The following is a 16335-nucleotide window of genomic DNA, read 5'->3' on the forward strand; positions in this document are numbered from 1 at the left end:
CTCAGGAAAGGTCAAGTATCTCCGGTTTTCAAAGATAAGCTCACTTCAAAGAAAAGGTTCTGAATCTTATGGAAGGTCACAGGCTCAAGAGAGCACTTCAAGTTCTTATGCCATGCTGAACCATAACTTCTGTGCGTGTGTGTGCGTGCGTGCGTGTGTTTCCTTTTAGAACATAAGAAATAGGAGCAGGAGTAGGCCATCTGGCCCATCGAGCCTGCTTTGCCATTCAATAAGATCATGGCTGATTTGGCCATGGACTCAGATCCACCTACCTGCCTTTTCCCCATAATCCTTAATTCCCCTACTGTGCAAAAATCTGTCTAACTGTGTCTTAATGAGGTAGCCTCTACTGCTTCCCTGGGCAGAGAATTCCACAGATTCACTACTCTCCAAGAAAAGCAGTTCCTCCTCATCTGTCCTAAATCTATTCCCCCGAATCTTGAGGCTATGCCCCTTAGTTTTAGTCTTACCTACCAGTGGAAACAACCTTCTTGCCTCTATCTTATCTATCCCTTTAATAATTTTATATGTTTCTATAAGATCTCCTCTCATTCTTCTGAATTCCAGCGAGTATAGTCCCGGGCAACTTAATCTCTCCTCTCGCATTTACCAACATTGTACTCCATCTGCCAGACCTTTGCCCACTCACTTAACCTATCTATATCTCTCTACAGACTCTCCACATCCACTGCACAAGTTGCTTTTCCACTCAATTTAGTGTCATCAGCAAACTTAGATGTACTACACTCGGTCCCCTCTTCAAAATTTTTAATGTATATCGTGAACAGTTGTGGGCCCAGCACTGACCCCTGCGGCACCCCGCTCACAATTGATTGCCAACCAGAGAAACACCCATTTATCCCAACTGTCTGCCTTCTATTGGTTAACCAATCCTCTATCCATGCTAATACATTATCCCCAACTCCATGCATCCTTATCTTATGGATAAGTCTTTAATGCGGCTTCTTACTGAACACCTTCTGGGAATGCAAGTATACAACATCCACCTGTTCCCCTCTATCCACCACGCTCATTATATCCTAAAAGAGCTCCAGTAAGTTTGTTAAATGGGACTTGCTCTTCCTGAATCCATGCTGTGTCTGCCTGATGGAACCATTTCTATCCAGATGTCTCACTATTTCTCCTTAATGATAGCTTCAAGTGTTTTCCCGACTACAGACGTTAAACTAACTGGCCTATAGTTACTTGCCTTTTGCTTACATGCTTTTTTAAACAGTGCCGTGACATTCATTGTCTTCCAATCTGCTGGGACCTGCCCAGAGTCCAGAGAATTTCGGTAAATTATCACAAGTGGCTCTACTATAACATCCAAGAAGGGTATTGAATGATATTGGTCCATTAACTTTGTTGTAGGCATTTGGAAAACTGTATTCATTATGTTTTAAGAAAAATCTGTTGTCTTATATACATAAATTAGTGGCATCCTATGAAGTTTTATTTTTATAGATAGGTGCTACCTTAACAAGTAAAAGTGTGTTTAAATGGCTTAAGATACCAGCCAAGATTAGATAGATAAGGGAGAGATTCCTGGTCCTGATGTTAAAATGCACATAAGAATGTGGAAATGCTACCCATCAGTTCCCCTATAGTCACTTTTATTCACTTTTTTGAACAGAACTGAACGTCCAAAGACATTCGGGTAGGTTAATTTGGGTTTAAAATGGGCAGCGCGGACTCGTTGGGCTGGAAGGGCCTGTTACCACGCTGTAAATAAAATAAAAAAAATAAATAAAAACACTGCTCTAGTTGAGCAGTGCAGCATAACTTTCCTACATTTGTACTCCATGCCTCTAACACTCAGAATTGTATGTGCCTTATTCACCATTTTCTCAATCTGCCCTGCCACTTTCAATGATTTGTGCATCCATATCCCAGGTCTTTCTGCTCCTGCACTCCTTCTGGAACAGTGACCTTTATTCTCTATTACCTCTTCACATTCTTCCCACCAAAATTCTTCATTTCAGATTTTTCTGCATTAAATCTCCTCTGCCTTGTGTCTGCCCAATCTGCCAGCCTATTTATATCCAGTAGCAATCTATCACAGCCCTCTTTGCAATTTATTATACTACCAAGTTTTGTGTCATCCACAAATTTAGAAATTGTGACTTATAGCCCGAGTCTAGGTCATTAATATAGATCAAAAAAGCAGTGGTTGCCATACCAATCCCAGGGAAATGCCACTGTTCACCTTCCACCAGCCTGAAAAACAACCAGTCAGCATGACCCTCTGTTGCCTTTTCCTTAGCTGACTTCACATCCATGCTATTGATGCCCTTTTATGTCACATGCTTCAACTTTGCTTATAAAACTGTTGTCAAGAGCCTTCCTGAAGTTCATGTACATCATATAAACCACATTACCCTGATCAACTCTACCTATTATCTCATCAAAAATTCTATCAATTCCATTAAACGTGATTTGCCCCTATCCCGCTGTTATAAGACTCTTGAATGGATCTCTTGCATGATAAAGGTGAACTCTTGATCTCTCAATCTACCTTGTGGTGGCCCTTGCACCTTATTGTCTACCTGCACCGCACCTTCTCTGTAACTGTAACACTATATTCCACATTATGTTATTGCCTTTCCCTTTGTACTCCCTTGACGTACTTATGTTTTGGAATGATATGTATGGATGACATGCAAAACAAAGTCTTTCACTGTACTTTGGTACATGTGACAATAATAAACCAGTTACCACTTATCAATATACTATAGAATCATTTTGGATTCCCAGTTATGTTGCAGCCAATCTTTTCTCATTCACTCTCTTTGCCTCTCAAATTTGAATTGTCACTTCCCCTCTAATTCTTCTGTAATCAGTCTAGTTGCTGCTGGTATATACAACCTGACACTTAGCATGCACAGCTTTTTTTTCGCTTCTTCATCTTCTGTATCTCTTTTGTTATCCAAGAGTCTGGATTTGTTTGTTCTTTCCTTGCCCCTCATGTGACTCAATCTTTTCCTGAGATCTGATTGATTATTCTGATACAGTGTTGAAAGTCACCTTTTAATACGAGTTTACCAAGGCCAGATTCACACTTTCAACATATTGAAATTGGCCTTCCTCCAGTCAATTATGTATACTTTGGGTTGCACCTTCTCCTTTTCTATAACTAACTAAATCTTATGTCATGATGGCTGTCTCCCGAATGTTTCACTATGGGAACTTGAACATTTGCCTCATGTTATTCCCTAGAACCAGATTCAGCACTAACACCTTTCTTGTTGAACCAGAAAATTATTCTGGACACATTTCAGAAACTCTTCACCTTCTCTACACTTAACATTATTACAATCCCAGTTTACATTGGGATAACTGAAGCCCCCACCCCCCCTTAGTAATACATTATAGTTTTGTACTCCTCTATAATTTCCCTTCATATTTGCCCCTCTATATTTTTTCCATGCATCGTGTCCCCTATGGATTACACCCAGCAGTGTAATGTTTCCTCTACTGTTTCTTGGCTCCAACCAAACATTTTCTGTGTTTGATCTCTCTATGATATCCTCTCTATCCAACACTTTAATCACTACTGCCACTCTTCTTTCTTTCCTTCCCTATCTTTCCTGAACACTTTGATTCTATGAATATTAAATGCACAGTCCTGTTCCTTTTTGAGCCAAGCTTTTGATACTGCCATCACAACATATTCCCACGCAGCTATCTGTGACTGTAGTTCACCAACCTTTTTGACCTTATTTTGCACATTTCATGCATTTACAAATGTAGAGTTATACAGCATGGAAACAGCCCCTTTGGCCCAAGTTGTCCATGCCAACTGTGTTGCCCAGTGAGCTAAATACCTTACTCAGTAAACTAAATATGGTGTTAAAAAGTCAGCTTGGTCCAGTACAATGCAATTGATGGCAGTGGTCTGATTTAGCCTGAGGCAGTGGACACCAGGGATGATGGAGTTGGCGACCAAGGATTGAGTATTGTAGCAGGGGGACAATCCTGCTCGAAAGATCATGGCTATTGTATTTACAATATGGCAAACAGGGTACATTGTCTGAGAGACCAATCATACCAACATAGTCCTGATGAATTTATTTACCTTCTGATCATCAGTTAAACAGATCCTGATGTTGAATTGGACAGGCTCACCTGTGTTGCAAATGCAGTTGGAATCAATGATTTCAGAGGTCAAAGGACAGATTGGAATTATTCACTCAGAATGCAGGAACAGGCTATTCAGCCCCTGAGCTTATTCTGTTATTTAATAAGATCATTGTTTAACCAAAGTCCATGTACTCTTTTTCCCATTATCATTTACTACCTTTTGGTTAACACAAAACTATCAATATCAAATTTAAAATGAGCAATTGCCATAGAATCGTACATCATTTGTGGAAGAGAGTATCAAACTTCTGTTATCCATTGTGTGTAGCAGTGTTTCGTAAATTCATTCCTGAAAGGCCTGGCTCTAATTTTTAGACTATGCCCCCTAGTCCTAGACTCTCCAAATGAAGGAAATAATTTCTCTCAATCGACCCTATCAGTTCCCCTGAAATCTTTGATTAAATCAGACATTTACCAGAGAATACCTCTGGTTTGTGTATTCCCCCCTAGTAATCACTTACTAGCAGCAATTTCAAGCCTGGTATCTTGCTATCCATTTTTGAAAGCTTGCATTTATTTAAACATTGGATTAGTCTTTCCTGTAACGTGCTGGGAATTTCCTAGGGGTTAAGCCCAAGTGAATGGCACTAGGATTTCCCAGATAGTTATGTGTGCTCACTGATCTTTCAAGTAATTTGCTTTTATTAGTGTGTTCCTCATGTTTTGGAAGTTGTTGTGTCTGTTGTGTGGTGCTTTAGTAGGTGAAGCAAGTGCAAAGAGGCTTGGATGCTGCATTTTGAGGAAAGATAAATCATTACTAGTTTACTAGTGGAGAATGAAGTAAGGATATGCTTTGGTTTATGAGCTTTGTTGTCCTACTCAAATTCACTGATATAGCTGACGTAATCATTCTTGGTGCTAGGAATTGTTCAGGTTCCTTTTCGGGTAGTTTGACCTATGATTTTGTCAAATAGTGTGCCATGAAGCACTGTGGAACATTTTACATTGTTGGTGTTGCTATATTAATGCAAGTTGTTTGTGTTGTATATTTTTTTGGAGTTCTATTATTTTCAGCAAGTTTGCAAACTTACAGATCAAAGTTTAACTCTGTTCTTGCCTGTTTTGAGGTGGTGATCGCAGCTGTTGGTATCCACTTGACATCCCTGCTAGTAAGCTCTGTTCTATGATGCCAAAAGCTACTGTATGTACCGCTACTATTGAAATGATAGTAATCACAATCCAATGCATTAGTTTTTGGGAAAGCAGGCATTTATAGTGAGACGATTCCCTCTGGAGTCACTTGCACCCAACAGTGTTCCCTTTGGTTTACTTCTGGCTACATCAGTGCACCAGAATATGAAATGTAAATCTTTGAAAATGTAAATGGATTGGCTTCAAGTAACAATTGCCTAGAAACTGGATCATATAATGCAGTGACTTTAAGCAGTATGTGATTGAATATCGTTTTGTGAGGAAATCCTGGAAACGCGGTAAATCTGTGAATATTGTGTAGTTCACGAAACTTGACACCTCACATCTGTTCATGAAACTATGCTTTCCGAGTGATGTCACCCCTTATGCAATGATCATTCGGAACATTGTGAACTGCGTCAGTTTTTCTGCTCTAGTACACTAACCTTGACATATCTCGTGAAGGCACAGATTTTCTTGTTGCACTATTCCCAAGTGCATGGTTGCTGACCAGAAGCACATGCTTGAGAACCAGTTGTGGGAGGTGAGGTGTTGACACCATAACGGAGGAAAATACTTCGAGGCTCCACAAAGCTGGTGGAACCCTGTGTATCTGCTGTGACCCAAGCTACACAGCTGCTGTGAAACCAGCCACAGATCAATTTCCACAAAGCAACTCTGCTTCCTGATAGATAGATTTTTTTAAATTTAAGCATTGTGGATCTTGCTGGTAAGGCTGACCTTTAATGCCTATCTCTAATTGCTGTCAAGAAAATGGTATTGAGCCACTGACTTGAACCACAGTAATCCTTTGCACCATAGGGAGCATCCTGCCCGAATGCATCACAGCTTGGTATGGCAACTGCTCTGCCTAAGATCGCAGGAAATTGCAGGGCTGTGACGCAGCCCACTCTATCGTGAAAACCAGTCTCCCCTCCATTGGCCCTGTCTACACTTCCCTCTGCCTTGGGAAAGCAGCCAACATAATCAAGAACTCCTCCCACCCCAATCATTCTTTTTTCTCCCTCCTTCCATCGGGCCAAAGATAGAAAAGCTTGAGAACACGTACCACCAGGCTCAAGGACAGCTTCGATCCCGCTGTTGTAAGACTCTTGAATGGACCTCTTATACGATGAGATGAACTCTTGACCTTACAGTCTACCTCATCATGGGCCTAGTACTCCATTTGTCTACGTGCACTGTACTTTCTTTGTAACTGCAACACTATATTCTGCATTCTGTTTTGTTACAGAATTCACTGTATCTCAGTACATGTGACAATAATAAACTAATTACCAATTAAAGGTACTGCCACACTGCTATTAGATAAAGAGTTCCAGGATCTAGACCCAGCAATTATGAATCAACAGCAATATATTTCCAAACTAAAGTGGTGTGTGACTTTGAGAGAAACCTGAGGGTGGTGGTATCCCCATCTGTTCATGGACATTGTCCACCATGATGGAAGAGATCAGGGTTTTACAGATGGAACCCACTGCGGCCATAATGTGTCAGTGGTGGTTGGGTGCCGATGCAGTGGGCTGCTTTGTCTTGGTTGAGTGTTGTTGGAGGTGAACTCATCTTGACAATTAGAGAGTATTCTATTGGGCTCCTGACTTGTGGAAAGGCTGTGGGAAGTCAGGAAGTGAGTGATTAACCAAACTGTGACTTGCTCTTTTAGCCACAGTATTTACGTGGTTGGTCCAGTTAAGTGTATGATCAATATTAAGGCTCTAGGAATTTGATGGTGGGGACAATCAGGCAATGGTAATGCCTTTGAATGTCAATGTAGTTACTTAGATGCTCTTGTTTGAGATGGTCATTGCCAGACACAAGTATTGTGTGATTGTTATCAGACAATGCCTGAATGTTGTCAAGGCCTTGCTGCATGCAGACATGGATTGTTTGATATTTCTGAGGAGCTCTGTGTGGACTTGAACATTGCATAATCACCTGTAAACATCCCCACTTCTGACCTTAAGATGGAAGGAATGTCTTGGTGAACCTGCAGGGGATAGTTGGGCCTCAGACATTGCCCTGACCAACTCCTTCAGTGATGTCCTGCGGCTGGGATAATTGACCATCAACTACCATAGTCCTCTTCCTTTGTGTGAAGTATGACTCCAACCACTAGAGTGCTTTCCCTTTGATGTCCATTGACTTCACTTTTGCCATTGCTCCAAGCTGTCAGTTCTCTAAGTCTGCAGACAAAAGGAAGAGCAGTGGTGCGCGCAGTTTGAGGCTACTGAGGTACACACGGGGACCATCCAGTACTAGTAGCAACCTATTGCTTCAGCTACAGCTCTGTCAGTGTTATCTGGCACTGAGGTGCTCACCACTTCCAGAGTGGAACTGATTTGCTCCTGGCTTTGCTGCAAACAGTTGGAGATAATCTCTCCCTGTGCACTTTGCCATCTCATCATTGTCAGCTGTGCTGGACAATGTGGCAAGTATTTCTCCAAACAGAGTAGCCTCCCTATGTATGGTTGCTTGATGTGGAGTCCTCAAGCATAGGACTGATCAGACTCTTGCGTGGCACAGTCACTTCCCTATCTCTGTCTGACAATAGCCTGTCAATGGTGTAGATCCCTCGTGCTTCTGCTCTGTCTTGGGCAACCCACTCCATGCTGATATTTGAACTGTTGTATGGGGCTATTGGGTGCAATTAGAGTGGTGCTCCTGTGTAGTGTTTTGTGGGATGGTGATGTTTTGGAAGTGGCAACATGGGTGTGTCTAGGTAGACAGCATCTCCTGAGCCTCAGGAATGATAAAGATGCGGAGGAGAGCATGGTGATGGGAGTGTATAGCACTGTTTGGAGAAGTACCCAGCACCCACACAAATACATATGTACAGGCAGACTACTCATTGGTATGAACAAAGAAGGCATGTTATAGTTCATGTACTTACATTCTTCATATACTCATCTTATCTGCAGCTCCAGCAGAATTTGGGAACTTGGCACTCACAAGGAGGACCATCTTCTTCTGTCTGGTCACTCACCAATCTGTTGAGACAAATGCCTGTGCAGGCTACTGAATCCTGCGAGGCAATGGGAAAGTAATGATTGCCATGGTTGAATTGTGACTGTTTGAAACATAGCTTCAGCTTTGCAAGTTCATGAGAAGAGCGAAGGTGGTGCAGAGATGCTTGCCTCAGTATGTGTGAGCAGTGCAGCTGTGTGTGTTTCCAGTCATCAGAAGTAATGCACATGTCCAAGTGCCAGAGCACCAACCTTGACGCTATCTTGTCAGGTTATAGATATTTTTGTCTGCGCTGTTCTCAAGTATATGGTGACTGACTACAGATATTGATCTTCACTGTCTCTGCTCTGGAGGCCTTACTGGCAACCTTGACACAGGTGATGTAGCTCAAGAGTATCTTCCTGGCAATCAGTTGAGCAGTGTTGTGGCTTATGGAAAGTGGCATGTCGATTGGTGGGGAATGGGTTGGTGCGGTACTGAACCACAATGATCATAACTCCTGCATTGACTGCTTGAAGGCAGCTTTTTGCAAACATTTTCGTCAGGATAGTGATCAGATCCCTTTTCCAATCCATACCAGCATGAATATGGGTGAGTTGGCAATGCAACGCAGGCTTAGCACATCTATTTTGGAGCAATTCAGCTTCTAGTCTTATGAAATTTACTGCTATTTTTAATCTGACCAGACTGGTTTTTCACTTCCAAACGGTTGTCAATTAATCTTGTTGATAAGGACTGCACATTTTATATTGCTGATTAATCCAGGTCATTTGTCGACTAGAATTCAAATCAAGCTACATGCTTCATGCTTCATGCTTCATGCTTCAGCCTCAGAAGATTTGGAGGTTTGGGGGGAGTGCTCTTTATGAAATGTATTTCTAAAATTTGTGTGTTGGCTAATTACAAAGAATGTGCAGAATATTAAAGGGATGGTTTTACAATTGTAGGTCAAGTAACAATTTGATTTTTATTATACCTTTGAGATTCTATTCCAGTATGATATGATAGCCAGATGTTCCTGCTTAAGTCACATGATTGCAGAACATCCGCACTGTATCAGAAACTTACAGCCTCTAGGGGTTCTTGAGATGTTCAAAATTAATCTTTAGTTTGCCAGAAGGAGACTTTTGCCAGAAAACATTGGATGGGTACTGAGTGAAAAATACACTATCTTCTTGTAAAATCAATGCAAATTCTATCTCCTTAGAAGCATACATTGCAAAAAGAATTTTTGAAGTTTTTTTATGTACTCTCGTTAACACTGAGACAATCATCCCTGAACTATGGCCATTTGTCAGAAGTAAACCCAAGTACAGCAGCAATACCATTACTAAACATACCTCCTGGGAAAACAAAAGGAAGTCGAGGGCCAAGACTTAAGACACTTCTGGAAGAGGCTTCTATACATTTGTCTGGAAATGTCTTCCTGTGTAAAGTTCTGCTTCCTTTTGTTGTACTGAAACTTATCACATGTCATGATTTTGAAAACACTATGAAAGATTTCCACCATTTCAACCAGCTGTTCAGTGAAGACAAGTGATACTGTACATTTGAAGCACTGGACCAACACTTCATACCTACAGATAAACCGAAGAGAAAGGAGACAGTGAATATTCCAAAGATAGAGAATTTGAGGAATCCAGGTCACAGAATAAATCAAAAGACCACTAACTGCGATCATAATGAATGTGTTTGGAAGTTATCTCGTAATGTTGACATGCCCATTTTTCTTGTATCTTTATCGAGTGATACTTTCCATATAGAATTCCTACTTCGCATAATAGAACTTCCTCTGAAGTTGGAGAAATTGTGATTGCTAATAAGCTTTACAATTCTGAGAACATACCATGTGATGGGAAGATAGCATTCATTTGGTGCCCTCACACCACCATCTCAAATACAAATCTTGCAGCGTCAACAACAATGGCTTGTATTTACAAGGCGCCGTGAGTATGGTAAAATGACGGAAGGGACTTCGCAGAAAGTTCTCAAACAAAACCTGATGCTACCCTATGTAAGATATTAGAGAAGATGACCTAAAGCTTGATCAAAGAGATAGTTGTGTTAGAAAGGGCCTAGGGAACAAATTCCAGAGCTTAGGACTTCGCCAACTGAAGTGTCACCAGTGGTGGAGTATTAAATCCATTGAGTAAGTGGCCAGAATTGGAGAAGTGCAGATATCTTGGAAGATCATTTGCATGCACCACCAGACCCCACCTCTTATCACCTTGGAGTGTATGGTTATAACTCTGAGGTGACAGATCTCTCTTTGGTCCAGACCATGTTTTAATGATATATCCAGGATTCAGTTTCATAGGGGAGCTGCCAATCAAGTGTTGTATGGGACTTCCAGTTAATTTATTCTCTACCTTGCCAAGTTTTCAATACTCCTAATAAGTGCAGATCACAAATTATTTTTCCCATAATTCTATTGCATCTTGCTTAAGAAAAGACTGCCATCCGATAGAATTGCTAGGTCAATTTCTTTTGGGACCAGGATTTTACCACTGACTGCCAACAACATGAAGCAATTCCATTCAAGTTCAAATAAACCTCAGGGAATGGCTCTTTCCAACAATCCTCAGCATATATAGGTTAGATAAATGAAACTGCAGCAACAATGGTGCATTATAGGGTGGACTAACCCTATCATTATAAAATATATTATCTGATTTGCCTTCAGAAGTAATGGGAGATCTGCTGGTTTTCTTTTATAACCACAAAGGATTAATTTAAGTTTGTCCACCTGTACCCTTTATTTGCCTAGACTAATGCCCCTTCAGTTAAGAGAGCAGGTGTTACTCCAATAAAAGTAGTTAAATTTTGATTCAAGTCTCCATCTTGTACTAACAACTAGGCTTGAACAACACATGTTCCCCACTTGTTAAAAAATAATACACACAACTTTATATTAAGCAGATATAGTACACGATTTTTAAACTTCCCACTGCTTTGACATTTTCTCACAACTGGTAGTTGATTCTTCACTTTTTCCTGATCATACCAGTTAAGTTCAGCCAACTGCTTATTCTCAGAGAAATCTCTCATTGTTTTGTATCCTTATATTAGCATTTGTTCAAACTACCTTCCTTTTGTGGGCAGTTACCCCCCCCCCCCCCCCCCCCCCCTTGGTCATGTCCAAACCACAGCAGTAGCTCTATTTTCAAATCCTTTCCTGGTCAAGATTCATTTGATGCATCTGTTAATTAAGTTGAATTGGCTGGGATGTTAGCTGTGGGATAATAAAACCGAAGAAAATGATATAAATATTACATAGGTTAAGGCTTATAAACAACTCTGCTTTGAAAATTGATGGCAGTATATTGGCTCTACAGTGCAAACTATTACCAATTCCAAGAAATTGTGGTGTGAGGGAACCAGATCCTTATTCACACAATGGCCAAAATTTCTTGGGCAGCCTTTGTGATGTGCCTCTGTGTATCATCACGTTACAAAGATGCTGAACATATTCAGAAGGTAAGGCAGCTACTGCAGAGAGGGATGCAGTTAGTTAAAGTTTGCTTCTTGTCTTTTACTTGTCAATTTGTTAGGCTCATATTGCTAATTTTTATATGGGAAATTAACACTTTTTTTGGAATTTGTATTTATAAATACATTCAATTCCAATTCAAAAGAAGCAGTCTGCCAATAAGTATTGTGCTATGGGAATAAATTGGTCTTTTAAGAGTTAAGAAAACTGTTCAAGACTGTGCAGCTGCTCCAAATTTAAGGGCATGGTTATCTGAGAAGTGCATTATTAAATAATGAGTTCCTACAGTATCTTGCATTGAGTTTTTAATGTACTTGATCTGCAGAGTATAGGACATGTGCTTTGAAATGCATTAGCCACTAACATATGAAAGCAATTACAATTTAGAAGCCTTCAGTAACCTCAGGTACCTGCAGCAACACGGGGGCTGCCCATATTACACAAAAGGGATAGCTTTGCAGCATAAAATTAAAAAAAACCTGAATAATATATTTAAGGAAAACTCAAAATCAAACTCACCAGTTGAGCGTAGGGTTTTATGAAGCAGCACTGGAAGTATAGGAAGCATGTATGAATATGATTGGAATCAGAGATAATGGGAAACTTTCATCACAGGCTATTGGCTGAATCACCATTGTGTACTCTGTGGTGTATTTTAACAAGCTCTCCAGCAAATGTTGGCATGTATTTGCCACAGGAGGATCAGGGCACTTAGCAGTCTGACTCAGCTTTTGGGGTTGAGATAAGTATATCTGTAGTGATCTGTTGTTCATGCATGACATATTGGCATAGATCACATAGCTACACACCACTATTACATGTGGGTGGGGCAGTACTGTGTACCTTTCTCCCAACTCTCATCAGTCCACCTGCCTGAATGATTTGCCTGATGGTTTTCCATTTAGCATTGAACAGTAACATCAACCTGTAGTATGTCAGTTTGTTTATTTTCACAGTAACCTCTTTTTTACATTTTGCAAATTATGTAGTGTGATGGATGTTCTGCATTTATAGAACCAAGGAGCTTAGGACTAATGCAGAATGCTTGCGATTGAGAGATTGATTAGTGAGAGATCTGATTGGACTGTAGGCAAAAGTGATTTCTATTGCCTTTGTTCTTGACCAATTAAGTCAGAGCTGCATTTACTAAAGGTTTTTAAAATTTCAGTGTGAGGACCTCTTTAAAATACTTAAAACTTTATTTTACATCATTCTGCAAATTCTGAATTGGAAGACCGCCTTCCCTAACTTTTAAAAAAACTTCACACATTTTCAGCTGCTTGTAGTGCAAAATGCTCTGGTATCAGAAACATAAATAATCTGCTCAGTAGCCAACAGTTAAAACAGTCTGTTGATGTCACAAGCCATCTGGATTATTCCCAGAGACCCCAGTTTGGAATTCTAATGGAAACATTTCCATCTGAGAAAAAGAAAATTCAAAAAATAATTAATTCTGGGACTCAATTGCATATTCCATAGTTCAAAAGTTCAATTGAACATATGATTTTTCTGCATATATGCATGGGTGTAGTTTCCAAAATATGGTAAGATCACTAAAACAGAAACCTTTTTTGATCATTGGGTGTAACTTTCTTGATGGCAGGTCTGGCAGTTGTTACTTAGCTACCAGTTATAATCCTAGTTACCCTTGACTAAGAGGTGATGGTGGTTATCCTTGAACCCTGTGGAAAGCTGCTGTTGAGTAGGAAGTTCCAGAATTTCACCCTAATGGTAATTGAGGAAAAGCTATATAATTCAATTCAGGAAGGTATGTGCTTACAACAGTTTAGAGGTGACGGTGTTCCAGTACATCTCTGCTCTTGTACTTCTAGAGTTTATTTGGTAAAAAGTGGGGAAAAAAAGAAGCATTATGTTAAAGACTTGCAACTGCAACTCATTGATTTACTATTCACAAAATGATTTTATTAGGTTTTCATAAACAAAGATATTGTTTAAAACTACTCTGATGTTCAGAAATAACCATTTTTTTGCTTATTTACTTCCAATTTGTTTTAAAGTCTTTTGACCATTGTCTAGTTCCATCATTAAATCTAGAACATGGCTCAAGAAACATAATATTAAGATGTTTTTTCCATGTCCAATTGAAGGAGTTGTAACCCATAAATTGAAGCATCACAGTAAATGAAAGCTAGCTGTGTCTGACACCGCAGAAACCTTGAATTGCTTCCCCTCAGGAAACGACTTGAGAAGCCTTTCAAACACATCTGCCTGGCTGACCTGGGAAGTAATAATTCTGTGACCCTTACCCGATGAAGTTGGTGAACTTCTAGCCATAGCAGGCTGCTTCCTGCATTGGTCTTGGAAGAGGAAGGAAGGATGCGGTAGTATCCCCAGGGGAGGGAATCAGTGCTCTCTTAATATGAATACAAGAACTAGTTTATTAAATCCAGGTTGTGCAAAGATTATTATCAGTCTTGTTTATTGGCAATGCGGATGTGTTTTTGTCATACTGTTTGTGAGGAAGTAAATGTTAGAAGTAAACACATATAGCCCAAGTTTAAAAATATGCTGTGTAAATACTTCTGATGTCCTCTGTCACTTCTCAAACCATGTGAAAGTCATTCTTCAGTTACTTGAGTTCTATCTGTGTTCATGTCATTACCCAGGAAAAACATCAATGGCCTTAAATTAATTTAGCTTTTGTCCAGGTGTTTTGCATGTGCTATGAGACTGAACACCACCTGTTTACATGGTCCTGTCCATAGTGTTCTGGTATCACTCTACTCCCATTTGTAAAGCCAAAGCCAGTGATACTCCTCATCCCCCATTCTAATTCTCTGCTGTGCAGTTAACATGCTCATCATTTAATTTCTGTATATGGATATCAGACCAATGAAAATGTATTATTATGTTTATATGGTATCATCCATAAAAAATGTTCTTAATGAAGAAACTTCTACTTCAACATTTCTCCTAGATTCCTGATACTAGAATAGAAATAGAATAAAAGAAGAGAGGACTGAACAAATAATGAATTCTGCTGTTTGGGTTTCTTGGCCACAGAACATCACTCATGTATCTTTCGCTTGTCTGCAAACCTTCTCTTCCGCTTCAAGGCATGTCCAATATGATATTCCCTTTAAGGAATCCATTGGCATGAACAGTGTTGTAGTTAACATTTCTTAAATTGAAGGACAAATACTGTGATGTTGCTTTGTGATGCCCTGGGCCTTGATCAGATTCTGCCATTTATCCAGTTTCACTCCATAATATTGATTCCATGTTTTTCCTCCCTGGGTCATGTACCTACATTATGTTCTCTCTCCCAAGTCTGTAGTGAATACTGTAGCTTTCTTCCTCCTATCACCCACTTTCATCTGCTCCTAGATGATTGGTCCTCAATCTCATCAGAGTTCTAGAACCAATCCTTGGAGTTCTTATCACTTACTTTTCACTTCTCATCACACAAAGCAGACAAAACACAGTGGGCATACAGCCATTTCTGTTCACTTTTGTGGTCAATAGGCCACGTGGTTTGTCAAGTACATCTCTTCCGCTTCCAAGGGACATACTGTGCCCCTTTTAATACATTGCTCCTAACTCAGATGCTGACATCGTCTCCCTGTTCCCTAACGTATGATGAATACCAGGTCTCCACCTCAAGACTTCAGGTGGCTGCCTATAATTTATAGACATGTTACAACTGCTTCCAGAAGTCCCAGAGAAGAGAGCTCAGTGCCAAGACATTGAATCACAAAATGCTATTTTCTCTTGCGCTGTGCAATGAAGATTGACTTAACTTGGAGTAAATTGGGTTTGAGATTATTTTTGGGTTGAATCATGCTAATTGTCTACCTGCACTGCACTTACTCTGTAGGTGTGACACTTTACTCTGTTTTACCTTGTGCTACCTCAATGCACTGTGTAATGAAATGATCTGTATGATGGGTATGCAAGACAAATTTTTCACTGTGCCTCAGTACAAATGACAATAATAAACCAATTCCAATCAGGAAGTTCAGCTGGCCATTTTTTGTTGTTTTGCCATCCAACACAAATTCTGCCTTGGGTTCACAAGATAATGTTATTCCCATGTAATACTCCTTTTGGTGGAGAGCTTGGGACATGGTTTCTTGGGAATGCCCATCATTGGACACTCCCAGAACAGTTAGGGCTTATTCTCACAGCATTGAACAGAACTGGCTGCTGGTAAGTGAAATAATGACCTGATCATCAGACTGTCTCCCCCAACCCTACACTAAACTGCCCAACCATACCACCCCAATGGTCCACCGGCATGATCTCCTGCCCAGCCCCCATCTGCTGTGCCTAAAATTCCCCACCCTTTGCCTCTGCTGCTATGACAAGCTCCCTCCACTCCATTCCACAACTTCACATTGACCTTACTGATCTTTCCCCTTCTTCAGCCCCTTCCCCCATCCCACAGCCAAAAATATCCATCGTCCCTATTCCCAAAGATGCACCAGCCTGTTAGATCACTGGAATTTCTATGAGTAGGTTTATATTTCAAATTAAAGATAAAGGTGTGCAGAATATGTGAAATGGAGCGTTGTTCATAGCATTTCATTATGAACAATAACTCAGTTCATAGTCCCTTCTGTTATCAA

The 16335-nt window shown here is 40.2% G+C and overlaps 1 protein-coding gene across 1 annotated transcript in view; it reads left to right on the plus strand.

The window, feature by feature from the left end:
* Window positions 1-16335, plus strand: part of lmf1 (lipase maturation factor 1) — a 560127-nt gene that overhangs the window by 368362 nt on the left and 175430 nt on the right. The window lies entirely within an intron of this gene.

Source organism: Pristis pectinata, chromosome 8 (assembly GCF_009764475.1).
Source record: "Pristis pectinata isolate sPriPec2 chromosome 8, sPriPec2.1.pri, whole genome shotgun sequence".
In the NCBI taxonomy this organism is placed as follows: Eukaryota; Metazoa; Chordata; class Chondrichthyes; order Rhinopristiformes; family Pristidae; genus Pristis; species Pristis pectinata.